Source organism: Mastomys coucha, unplaced genomic scaffold, assembly GCF_008632895.1.
Source record: "Mastomys coucha isolate ucsf_1 unplaced genomic scaffold, UCSF_Mcou_1 pScaffold1, whole genome shotgun sequence".
Taxonomy (NCBI): domain Eukaryota; kingdom Metazoa; phylum Chordata; class Mammalia; order Rodentia; family Muridae; genus Mastomys; species Mastomys coucha.
Window position 1 is genome coordinate 25,236,877 of NW_022196891.1, and position 10,183 is coordinate 25,247,059.

Genomic DNA, 10,183 nt, shown 5'->3' on the forward strand with positions numbered 1-10,183 from the left:
GATTTTGAGATAGGGTCTATCACTAAACTTTCAGATTGCTCCCTTGGCTAGGCTGGCTGGTGAGCCCCAGACGTTCTCTTCCTCTCCAGTGCTAGAACTATCAATGTGGGTTGCGGGGCTTGGCTCTTTTTAACTGGATTCTGAGGGATTGAACCCTGGGATCAATGCTTTAGCAGCAAGCACCCTAGCCACTGAGCCATCTTCACAACCCCCTAAGTTCCCTTCTTTTAGGAGGAAAAAAACGGTAAAAGATTTGAAGAGATAACTAAAACATCACAGTAGATGCCAGGATGAGATGCATAATTAGTACAGCTCCATCTGGAGTGAGTGGGGTTGCACCTGCCACTTACTCAGTATGATCTCAGGCTGGAGCAGGGGCTGGGGGTGGGGGTGGATGGGGATACTGCCCTAGTGTATGCTTGGCTAGTTCAAAGCTCTTGCCTTCCCTGGTCTTTGCCTGTAGGCAAAGATCAGTGATTTCAGGGTTTGCTGCATGTAGGGTCCCCAGGGAACTATATAAGATAGGGGAAGAGTCTCTGGTATGCCTCCAATCAGCTGATGCAGAATCTTAGAGACAAGACTCACTCATTTACCCTTTCTTTTGGTGTTTTGAGTTTGTCTGTGCATGTGAATGTGTATGCATCTGTGTGCATGTGAAGGTCACTGGGTGTCCTGCTTTATCTGAGATAGAGCCTCAACTATAACTATACCTAGCCTGTCGACCAGCACGCCCTAACGCCATCCAATCTCCACCCCGTGCTGGTGTTACATGCAAGATTTTAATGTAGGGGCTGGAGATTCAAACTGGGTCCTCATGTCCGTGAAATAAGTGCTAACTCACTGAGTCATCTCCGCAGCTCTTTATCTACATTGTGTCTAATTCCCTGGGGGGGTTCTCACCGTTGCCTCTGACCCTTGAGTAGGTGTTCCTAGGGTCCTAGTGAAAAAGATCAAATCCTGGAAGATTTCATGACGTTAAATAATAACCCAAGACCACTGGGGGTGGTTTCCCAAGGACCAGCTGCTGAGCCAAATGTTTCCAGTGAATTATCTAATTAAAATTTCAAAGCAACACACTGAGATAACTTATTTATTTCACAGAAGAGGAAACTGACCTTCACAGAAGTTAAGGAACTTGCTCAAGGTGATGAAGCAGAATGTGATTTGACTTCAGAGGGTGAACTTGGCCCTGATACGTTCAAGGTGGAAAATTACAACCCTCCTCCTACACGTGAATGTGCACGTGCACACATGCGCCCCCTCTTCTCTGTCTCTCTCTCCCTTCCTCTCTCTCCGTCTCTCTCTGTCTCTGTCTCTGTCTCTCTCTCTCTCTCTCTCTCTCTCTCTCTCTCTCTCTCTCTCTCTCACACACACACACACACACACACAAATTCTCTCTCACACACACATTTTTTCTCCCTCTCAGCTTTCTCTCCTTCTCCACCTCTCTCTCTCAAGGGTTTTTTTTTTTTTTTTTTTTTAACAGCCATTTGTAAAAAGCTCCTGTTAAAAATTTACACCCAGCAAACACCTAGGGCTTGTTGCTATACTCCTTCAGCTTCTGCCATCAGCATATTCTCTCTCTCTCTCTTTCACTTTGTTGCTCTGTGTGTGAGTGTATGAGTATGGGTGTGCTATATGGATGGGATGCAAGTGTGCATGCTAGTGTATCCATGTTGCAGAGGGCGGAGGAAGATGTATGGTGTCCGGATCTCTCTCATTAAACTTGAAGTCTGACATTTGGGCTTGGCTGGCTGGCCAGTAAGCTCCCAGGATCCACTATTCTCTGCCCCTAAATGCCAAGTGCTTACAGGCCCACAGGCCCAAGCCTGGCTTTATTTTATTTTATTATTTTATTTTATTTTATTTTATTTTATTTTAGTGAGGGTGGTTGAAATTCAAACTCAGGTCATCAAGGATGAGTAATGAACACTATTTCTTCCTGGGTTATCTCTCCCACTCCTGTCATTAGCTTTATATTGAGTATCACAGGGAGGTTGTGAAGTGTCAGCATTTGGTGTTTGTATACATAGGACTCTGGGAAGGAGGTGAGAACACTCTAATTTTAGGGTCCTTTGAAGTTGGTGGAATTTTCCCTTCTTTTTTTTCCCTAAGAGAGTGTGATGATGTAATGGAAAAGAGGAATGAGGTCATGGCTTATCTGTTGTTCTACTCTCGAGCTGTGTACTTCTGAGCAAGTGACTTCCCCTCTCTGGGCTTCTGTTTTCTCATCTGAAAAATAAGGAAATCAGAAGCTGGGGATGTGGCTCAAATGAGACAGTGCTTGCTTAACATTCAAGAAGCTCCGGGTTCCATCTCCAGCACTGTATAAACCAGTGTGATGGTGCATACCTATAACTCTACCACTCGAGCTGGAGACAGGAGGATCAAAAGTCCAAGGTCATCTTTGGCTGTGAGTTCAAGGTCAAGTTTGGCTGTGAGTCTGGGCTACGTGAGCCTGAGTCATAAAACACAAACAAAAAGGGGAAGAAATAAATCAATTGTTTATAGACCTCCCAGCTCTGTGACCCAGAGGCAGCATTTCATCACAGTCTCCTCCGTCTACCCAACAGGCTCTCTGTCCTGTGGTCATTGGTTCAGTTCTTATACCTACTACATTTACAGGGCAGATTTCAAGCTTATGGTTGACAATGAACAGGGAATCAGTCACCATTCCAGAATGGACAGATTCCCTCGGGCAGCAGTAGATGGTCCAAGAATTATTGGGAAAACATCTTTATTATGGAAATAAAGACTTTGCATGTAGATTTCAACTTTATAGGGATGAAGGCTGAAACCTGAGAAAACATTGCAGAAAAAGGAAGCTGAGGTAAAGCTTCATGTCAGACCCAGGTTCCCTGTGGCCAGAGGGATGCAGCTGGCAGTAGGTGGTGCTCATGGGAGATGGTCCGAGCTGGGTCCCCAGCCTTGTGTCTCACAGCACCCACCTCCTGAGGTCTTCTTTGAGACAAACATAAGTAACTGGTAATCTTGTAAATTAGGTAGGGACTTTTCTTTCCTTGGAAAGCAGAATTTCTTTCTTTCTTTTTTTTCTGGAGGAAGGAACTTCTGCCCCGAACCATGGCAGGTTGGTTGGACTTGGAGAGGCCGTGAAGCAGGCATGGGGTCAAAAGCAAAGGAGCATCTTCGTAGGACATGTCATCAGACTGGGTTGTGACAGCCCAGTGGCTATTCCTATTTGCCATCATGGTCTGCATTTGAGACGGGTAGGTCCAATACACACCATCTTCCATTCGAAGTAAAAGGTTTCTGGGGCTGGAGAGGTGGCTCCGTTGAGTGACTGCCAACAATAGGACCTGAGTTCAAGCCTCAGAACCCACTTTAAAGAGGTTGGGGGTGGTGGTACCTGCTTGGAAGCAAGGCGTTGGGGATCAGGGGAAGCACAGACATATGTATGCCTGGGGTTTGCTGGCCAGGTTGTCTAGCCCACTTGAGACACCCTTTGTCGTTGTTTACAAAATAGGGCTTCTCTGAGTATCCCTGGCTGTCCTGAAACTTGCTCTGTAGACCAGGCTAGCCTCGAACGCAGAGATTTACTTGCCTTTGTTTCCCTAGTGCTGCAACTAAAGGTGCTCACCACCAAAAGCCAGCTAAGAGTCCTGGCCATGAGTATTAAAACTTTGAAGTCACCTGCTTTCTGAACTGAGAGATGGGTTTTACAATATTCTCTTCGTTGTTATCTTCAGTGTTATCAAAGCCTAAAGATGAGGAGAATCATTAATTGGCTTGTCTTGGAAGCCTTACATACACACACACACACACACACACACACACACACAAGGTTGGGGAGATCAGGGTATATCAGGTCTTTGAGAAACCTATTTAGAGTCGCACTTGGCGCATGACAACTTTGCTGAGCTAAAGCTGGGAGCAAAGTTTATAAACATTTCACAGAGCAGAAAAGATTGGTAGGAAAGAACTCGGAAGGGGGCTCTGAAAACATTTTCACACTCACTGGGCATGGTGGCACAGACCTTTCATCCTAGCACTGCGGGAGGAGAGGCAAGTGGGGCTCTATGAGTTTAAGGCCAGCCTGGTCTACATATTGAGTTCCAGGCCAGCCAAGGCTACATACACTGTCTCAAAACACTAAGATGTCCCCTTCTGCCCTCTCCCCCAAATATCCATGCCCCTCATCCCACTGCAAACCAAATGAATCAGAATCTCAAGAAGGGGTCTGGATCTCTGCATTTGAGATAGAGTCAAAATGGTCTTGGGGCAATGTGTCATCACACAGGAGGATGTTGCAACAGTTCATTCCCTAGGGAGACATAAACAACAAGTCTACCTCTTCCTCATAAAATCTCAGTGACAAACTAAAGTAGGATTGACACAAGAGTTCTTCCTGGGGGACGAGTGAGTTTATTGGTCTTATGTACAAAGCAGGGTGAGGGGTTGCTGACAGGAACACAGGAGACTTCAAAGCACTCACATTGGTCTTCACCCAACGTGGATAATGGCTTCCCCATAGGCAATTAGACCGAGCCTTTGTCTTAGTTACTGTTCTGTCACTGTGATAAGATAGTGTGACCAAATTAACTTATAGAAGGAGGAGTTTGTTTGGAGCTTCTGGTTTCAGAAGGTTCATTCATGACCATCGTGAGAGTGAGCATGGTGGCAGGCAGGCAGGCAGTTGTAGCACTACAGCAGTAGTTGAGAGCTAACTGGGAACGCAATGACTAAGGCCTTAAAACCCCAAAGCTCATCTCTAGTGTGACATATTTCTTCCAACAAGGCTATGCTTTCCAATCCTTCCCAAATACTTCTACAGAGAGGATTTAAAACATGTGAGTCTATCATAGCCATTCTGATTCCCACCACCACAGTCTCTCTCCAATGAACTCTAGTACCTCTTGAAACCTGAGGCCCCTGTGATTGGGGCAGAACTATGTAGAACTAGCTGGTAGGAGCTGCTGGAGTCGCATGTTAAGGTCCTGTGGCACTTTCCTTTTGTGTGAGAGCAAGTCAACGGTTGACAATGTTGCCATGGTGGACATCTGCAGGTGGGTTCATCCGATCTGACGAAGATGGCTGCTGTTTTGTTTGGAGAACTGTACTATATATAACACGGGGGTAAGAAGAAAGGTTGGCTTTGAAGAATGAAGGTGGCCTTCCTCTTTCGAACAGGGGATTTGGACCTGATGGATACATAGTGGTGGCTTTGGGGCAAGGCTATCTGTTTTGGATTTAATCTGATGGATTGGAAGGCTTGCCAGGTCAGTGAACAGGAGGTACAAAGTTCCAGAAAGGGAGACTGCCTGCTAGACCCGTGACAGGAAGGAGAAGACAAATGCCAGAGATGTGGAACAGCAAGAGCTCACAGAAGGTGCTCGGATGAAATGCTGAAGAAACGATTTTGACATCAGCACAGCAGCACAGATGGAAACTTCTCTTTACACAAACAGTCCTAAAGTCACCCTTCAAGTAGAGAAGCTGCCTGGGGACCACAACCAATCTCTACATCTCCCTCCTGGTCCTGGATATGAGAAGAACTTCCATCTTTTCAAGTGTGGTACTAGGGCTCGAACCCAAGACCTTCTGCATCCTAGGTAAGCACTCTACCATACAGCTACCTCTCCAGTCCTTTGATTTTTTTTCCCTTATAATCTTTATAACTCCTAGGTTATCACTGGAGTTTCCTACTCCCTGCACTGTGAATATGAAGTGTAATAATAGGATGGTCTCACTACTCATGTACTCACTCTCTCCTGATCGTCCCTAGTGACCAATTTTCCCAGACCCAACAATGTTTGTTTGTTTGTCTATTAATGTACTTTTTTTTTTAAAACAAGGTCTCATGTGATCCAGGATGATCAAGACTATGAGCTCCAGATAAACCCTTGCTTCCTTAATTTGTGGTTGTCACATATTTTGTTCCAATAACGAGACAAGTAACTCATCCACATGTCACTTGTCAGTTTTGACATATGAGTTGTGTGTGACTGGCACACTGCTGGGTAATTGAACCTGTGGCTCACCGTGTGGATGACTGACTTAAGGTATTGTGTGTGCTAGGTACGTGTGTGTTCTTTCGATGACAGTGTACTAGAGAATATGGACAATATGATATCAGACAGTTTTTGTGATATGCTGCAGGTGCCTTCCTTGTAAGATAATACTCTGGCTTAAATATAAAAAGCAACTTAGCCTTGAGGCCTGAATCGTGTCTAACACAGTCTAGGAACTTGGAATACCAGCTGGCTTTCCTATTTGTTTTTTAAAAGATTGATTTATTTTATTTCTGTATGCACGTAAGTGTTGGGGTGTGTGTATATCCCATGTGGCTGGAGATGCCCAAGGTGGTCAGAAGAGGGCAACATGTCCCCCTGCAGCTAGAATAATTATAGCAGTTGTGAGCTTCTTGACATGGGATTGGTTACAAAGCTCGGGCCCTCTAGAAATGCGGCAACTGAACTTAATTGCGAAGCTATCTTTTCAGTCTCCACCTGACGTTTCTTAGTGAGTCATTCTTAGCTTACCCCATTCAACTGGCAAAAGTGATTTGGAATATTGAAACAAGGTCTCTCCCAGGCCGGGAATTCTAGGCTGGCTGCTAACAAACCCCAGAGATCCACTACTTATCAATCTAGAGACCGTGGCCCCTAAGGAGAAAGAGGCTGATAAATGAGGCAGACTAAAGTCTCACCCAGTAGCCAACTTTATTCAAAGCATCAGACAATTTGTACTGTGAGGGTTAAAAGGAGTCACATGAGTACAATGTACAATCACGAGGGCAGGTTGCATGTCGCAGACAAGCTGTATATGCAGTAGGAACATGTTTTTCATATAACAAATAACATGTAAACAAAAAACAGTAGCCAGCTGTGATGAATAATCTGAAGTAAACTTCTATTTGCTACACCCGGGAGAGGTACGCAAGCATAATCCAAGAACAACTCCATGTTTTTGAAGAAACTGAGGTCACAAGATTCTAGTCTTGGCATCTTGGAGTTTTCTCACGAGCACTCAACAATCTCTCCACATGCCTCAAATTCTTGGACCATGTTCCACACGCCATCTGTCTCTCCCCCCACCCCCACCCCCCAGTGCTAATATTATAAGCACTTACCACAACACTAATATTACTTTATGTGTGCTCTGGTATTGAACTCAGGCCTTTGTGATTGTAAGGCAAACCCTTTGCTAAATATGCCTTCTACCCAGTTTTATTACCCGATCGCTCTGTTTGAAATATTTTGATAGATGTGAAGGTTTTGGATCACATGCTGTGCTTGTAAGTGAGGGTCAGGAATATATATGTGTGTGTGTGTGTGTGTGTGTGTGTGTGTGTGTGTGTGTATTCTTTTATAAATATATATATGCTTTTATTTTTGTGTGATGTTTTTCAGAATCCCTTCTCTGTTTCATTGTATTCTATGGCTGTACTTAGGGCATGTAGCTTTCATCCCGTGAGTGGATTTTCAGTGAAATAGTCAGGGATACTCTACAATTTGTGGCTCGTAGGCTGTGGAGATGAATGAGCAGATAGCAAACAACTTAATTTCAATTTCAGTATCTTGTTCTTTGAGTGGGGTGATAGAAATCTCCTGTCTTGGCCCTTGGGTCCTCACAGCCTTTGTGATTTGCTTGTGTGCACAGAATGGGTAGACCGACTTGGGAGCTCCATTCTTCAGAAGCCCTCTGCCGCTGCCTTCTGCAAGTCACCTTTGCCTGCACTATGAGGAAGCCTGCCCCAGCTTACTGGAGCCTATCCTGCTTCTTGGACCTACCTTTGATCAACAAGTACCAACCGGCAGATGAGGAAATGAGGCCATTTGGAGGTTGTGGTACACTGCCTAGTCCTAGTCAAGCCTCAAGGGGCTGCAGCTATATGAATGACCTCTGGTGACATCAGATGGGGAACTATCAGAGTCCAGCCCAGATTACTGACCTAAAATAGCATAATGAAATTTGAAGGCCGTTTTTTTGTTTGTTTGATTGTTTGTTCCCAGACAGTGTTTAATGTATTCCAGGCTGATCTCAACCTCACTATGAGGCCAAGGATGACTTTGAACTTCGGATCCTTCTACTTCTACTTCCCAAGTGGAGGGATTACAGGCATGGACCCCTTTGCCTGCTTTATAAGGCTATCGGGAATTGAACCCAGGACCTGGTGCATGCTTTGCAAGCATTTTATTAACTGAGCCACACTAAAAAAAAAAAAAAAAAAAAAAAAAATCTTACAAAGAGACAAATTTCTTCATGTCATTCTTCATGTCATGTCATGTATTTTGTTTTAGTTCATCCCCTCTCCCCAGCTCTGTCCCCTGTCTCTCTGACCCCTTTTATTATAGTGTCCTTCTACCTCCCAAAATTTAACAAACAAAAATCACTTATACAATATCAGTGAAGTACCTGGAAAGAAAATTAAGAAAATAGACCTATTATCCATAATAATATAAAAAAGATCAATAGACATACATTTAATCAAGCGGGTAGAAAGTGTGTATACCATAAACCATAAACCATTGATGAAGAAGTCAGTACACACAGTTACGTACACATCAAACAGTCTTCCTTCTGTTAGAGCTTTAGGTGGGCTTGTGCCATTTTCTATTCTCCGACAAGGAACTCTTGGTTGAGACTGAGCAGCGGGTGCAGTAGCTTGTTAGCTTCCTGAACTTTCCACTGACTTATTTTTGCCCAACTCTTTCATCTAAGTTACCTGCTTGACCCTGAGTCTGTTTTTTTTTTTCTTTTCTTTTTGATTGTTAGTTTATGACTTTCTGACAAAGGTTTTCCTCTGTCGTAAAATGCGGAGAGTGCTACTTCTTCTATACTACTGTGACCTACAGTAGTTAGATTCCTTACAGTTCAAGGACGGAGAGCCTTTTCTTGGACCAGGGAGCCATCCTTGGCCTAGCTGTTTCCTCTGTCCTTTGTCACCCACTGAAAAAGTCATTGTCTCCAGCAAGGTTCAAGCTGGACACCTCACCAAGAAAGCATATTTATCTCTCTGTTAAAAAACAAACAAACAAACAAACAAAAAAGTAGGGTTGGAGATTTAGTTCAATGGTAGAGTGCTTGCCTAGCAATTACAAGGCCCTGGGTTCAGTCCTTAGCTCCAGAAAAAGATAAAAACAAAACAAAACAAAAAAACCTCAAAATCTATGTATCAGCTGAAGAAGTCTCAACAGATTGAGCTTTGACCTGGTATGCACAAGGCCCCAGCACCACAAAAACTGAGTCCAGTGGTATATATCTGCCATCCCAGCACTCAATAAGTGGAGACAAAAGGATCAGAAATCCAAGGTCATTCTCAGCTACACAGAGTTTGAGGGCAGCCTAGGCTCGGTGATACTCTAAAATAACAAGTCACTTTTTTTTTTCTACTATAAAAAGCACTCTCATTACTGGAAACAAGCATCCTTCAGATGGTACTGTTGTGCCGAAAGTAAACATTGTATCATTCTCAATAGAACTTAGGGACTACTCCAGCCAAAGAAGTGAATGAGACAAATTAGCCAGCAACCAATACCCCCTCGCCTCCTTCTCAGTCCTGATCCCGCATGTGGCCAGGTGTTCAGGGCATTGAAGGCCCCTTTGCCAGCTGAGTTTGGAAAATTTTCCACACACCACAAAATAGCTTGCTTATTTGCGTGTGTGTGTGTGTGTGTGTGTGTGTGTGTGTGTGTGTGTGTGTGTGTATTCATCATTATGTAGGACTCCATCATTATCTACCAAATTGCTTTGAAGCTATTATTTAAATTGTGCTTTGCTACAAATCGGGTATACAAATATAGTGACTGGCACTCATGATAAGATCGTCTTACCCGAGCTGATACGATAGCTGCCCCTGTCTGTTGATGCTTGAAACACAGGCCAGCTGGAAGACTTGAGGATCTTGCATTGTTTTTTAACCGAATTCAGAATCTGTTGGTTGCCTTGGCAGCTCCTGTTCATGAGTGATAAGGTCTGAACAATAGAACCTTGGTCCCCACATGGGATTCCCACAAGGGCAGGTGGGCTGGTGCCCAGGGTACCCTCTGTGCAGGGTGGGAAGACTACAGACCCCCAGCCAGGTCTCTCAGGCAAGAGGAATTGGAGAGTGACTCAGAATGCTTTGCTTTCTCCTCTCCTTCTAGGTTAGAACAGCTAGAGGTGTGTTGTGGGAGGTGTGTAGCAGGCCATGGCCATTCTAACTCTTCCTGGAAGGCTCTGC

At 44.4% G+C, this 10,183-nt stretch overlaps 1 long non-coding RNA gene across 1 annotated transcript in view; it reads right to left on the bottom strand.

Moving 5' to 3' along the window:
• The window catches only part of LOC116070067, a 30,535-nt gene extending 20,679 nt beyond the window's left edge, over positions 1-9,856 (bottom strand). Inside the window, exon 1 of the long non-coding RNA XR_004110265.1 lies at positions 9,795-9,856. This is a non-coding gene — a long non-coding RNA (uncharacterized LOC116070067). The remainder of the gene's footprint in view (positions 1-9,794) is intronic.
• Between the last annotated feature and the right edge of the window lie 327 nt (positions 9,857-10,183).